The sequence below is a fragment of the Nothoprocta perdicaria genome, unplaced genomic scaffold (genome assembly GCF_003342845.1).
Source record: "Nothoprocta perdicaria isolate Ctin4 unplaced genomic scaffold, notPer1 scaffold_6, whole genome shotgun sequence".
Taxonomy (NCBI): domain Eukaryota; kingdom Metazoa; phylum Chordata; class Aves; order Tinamiformes; family Tinamidae; genus Nothoprocta; species Nothoprocta perdicaria.
In genome coordinates, this window is record NW_020455865.1 from 2,153,540 (window position 1) to 2,156,769 (window position 3,230).

A 3,230-nucleotide genomic window follows, 5' to 3' on the forward strand; every position below is an offset into this window, starting at 1 on the left:
GAGGCACAGTCCAGCTCCCTGCACACGTTGTCTGCACTGCAGACACCTTGTTCTCCACCYGCTTGGGATGGACCACTCTCCCTCCTCTGCTGCTTTCATTTTTGCTATGGATACCTCCGAGCTGCTCCTTTCTGCTGCGGGGATGCTGGTTTCCTCCCATGCATCCACCAGGATGCTCCTGGCACCCCGGCGAGGCGCCCAGCCCTGCTCCCCTTGCGCCTGGCACGTTCAGCCTGCTGTGCTTGCTCAGCACGTCACAGTGACGAGTTTCATGCCACAGCTGAGCCGAGCCCCAGTCCCATAAATTTGTTATGCATTACATCCAATTAATGTAAATTATTACACTGACTAAATAATGGCTCTGCCATCGGGATAACGGCATCATCATAAGCAAGCCTGCAACTTCCCGAGCTCTTGGCTGAATTAACCCCAGCTCTGCTGTTTGTGGGATCAGCGCTGGCTCCAGCCCTGCTCCTTGTCAGCCTCGCAGCCGCTTGGTTTGTCCCAGTGCCCTTGTCACCATCCTGGGGCCCTGGGCAAGGCCAGGGGCTGCAGTAACTGCAGGTGCCTCCCTGGGCATCTCTGGGCATGTAGATTGGGGCAGACGCAGAGACGCTGTGACAGGGGCACACATGGACATATACTCCTGTCTCAAGCAGATTTAAAGCAAATATCTGCATGTCTAATGCACATACGTGTGTGCCCATGGTCAGGCTGCACCAGACAGAGCGCTGCCGCTCATCAGAAACACCTCTCCRCTGCAGAGACCCCGCAAGCCCCCTGGTGTGTTTTTCAAGGCAGAAGTGATCATCAATGTTTGCAATAATTCCTGGGCTCAGATTAAATGGGATAAAGGCACGAGTTCACAGCAATAAATAAATAGTCCTCTGCCTGCCGCAACGTTTTCCCCGCAGGTTCATTGGCGAGCTCGGCGGCGCCGCGCTCCTCCCCGGCTCGCTCGTGCCCGGCGCCTCGCGGTACCCGCTCTGCCTTGGCAGAGCGGCCCACAAATCACCCTGACACACCAATCAAGGCATGCGGGGATTTTTCCACCGCTCTGCCTCTTGAAAGATGAGTCACCTTCTGCACCACCTTCCTGGGCATCCAGATAAATCTGTCACCAACTTCTCCTTCCTTCAGGGTGCAAAATCCTTCCTCTTCCTTGCAAGGGCTGCGCTTCCTCCTCAAACCTCTTCTGCCCCGACACGCATCGCACCTCTCAGCCATCTCAGTACATTTCTCTTTGTTCCTGTTCCACTGACAACTTCATCCTAATAGTCTCCTCAAAGGGATGATGAATGCATAAGCTGCATATTGATCACTGCAGTGATTGATTACCAGATCTCTTTGACAGATGAGCCTACTAAGGTAGTTGCCAATATGGAGGTATGGATGGCAGGGCCCCCTTGTACAACAGTCTAATGGTATCTGACCTGATAGGGCAGCAAGGCAACTCCCTCATTTCAGCAGGAAGAAAGGCCTCTTTATACTCTTTATAAAATAATTCATAGGAAACTTAAAACACTCAGACACAGAGAGATTGCAAATGGGGAAATATGATGGATTATGGGTTGAAAGGAGCCGACTTCTGGAAGCTAAATTGATCCCCGGGAAAATGTTTTTGTCTGCTGTGAAAAATGGGCAATATCTCAGCAGCTCTGGAGGGCTATAATCTGGAAAATAATTTGCTTTTGATTTCCTTTAGTTTCAGCCATTTTTTTTTTTTTTAAAGTTGGTTCTTTGCAAGCTTTGTTGCTCAGCTTGGGGAATCAGCGATGAAACAGGCGAGGGATTAGCCATGCCGACAATACGCGCTGATCCTTGCTTACGGTTAGAGAGCCCTCACCCCACCCTTTCTCACTTATTCCACGGGAGATGTTAAATCCCTGCAAAAGGGAGCCTTCTGCCAAGCAAAAAGAAAAAAAAAAAGGAAAGTGTATTATTAAATATGAGCATATATGGGAGGAGGAAGAGTGTTTTGGGTCTCGTTCCTGCTGGATCCTGCACCCAAGTGATGCGACAYGGAGCATCGCCCTGCAGTGACACGGAGGTGTCAGGGTGTCCCAGGAGCCAGGGAGGCTGCCGAGCAGCTCCCCGCAGCGCTGACTCTGGCCAACCCTCCCCAGGATTGCAGATATGTGGGGAAAAGAGAGAGCAAACTGGCTTTTTTTGGATCTCCATCCAATGCAGTATTTTAAACAGCTGCTGTGAATATGGCACCACCCCATTTGGGGATAGGGAAACTGAGGCATGGAAAAATGAGGAGCATCCTCAGCTCCCAAGGGCTTCAGGGGACAGACTCTGGGGTCACAGAGCTAAAGCTACAGCTGAGTTTCTTATTTACTGCTCCTGCATCCACCACCTCCATCACCCCTAGGCTTGGAAGCCTGCAAGAATATTGCAGCAGTGTGAAAAACATTTAGGAGCTTTTCTTCACGAAAGAAGCAGCTCCTCTCGCTCTCACTTTCTCATCAACCTCCCCCTCTACTGCTAATAACAAGAAATTTTGCTTTGTTGTCCCTCCTGGTGCCTGGAAATTCCTTGGCAGAAAGCTTTGCTCCAGAGGAATACTGAATCATTGGTTCATTAGCAGCTCGGTTGCCCATTACAATAACACACATCCCTCGAGTTCAGACAAGCAATACCTCATCGGAAGGCAGCTACCAGCAAACAGCAACTACCTACTCCATTTCCATAGACTACACAGTTGGTAATAATCAGTAAGTAGAAACAAAACCTGGCAAGGAGAGCACTGAACAAAYTGGAGATCTTGCATTAACGTCTGCTTTACTGACTTGAGGATATTTGCGGAGGATTTCAGCACCATAACCTATGTGCACATGCCTGACTTTACACTAGTCTAACTTAGTTCAGTTATTCTGTTGTTAATAGGACTCCTGTTTGCTGAGGTTTTTCAGTATAAACCAGTTTAGAAGCCTTAGTTGGAGAGACTATCAGGCTTCAACTTAATGCACCTTATTATCTGCACATTCCTACTTTAAGACACAGCCTAAAATGCCCTCTGCACATCACTAAACTCAGTCTAGAGGTAAAATCCTTCACCACTTACATATTACTGCTGCTGCTTACATTCTTGCAGACCTCAGGCTGTACAAAGCACCTGGAGAGCAAGTGCTCTCAAACACTGAAATCACAAATCACCAAGTATTACAAGCAGCTTCGAGGACCCTTCCATAGTATCTATAAGCCAAACTGCTGCTTCATTGGAT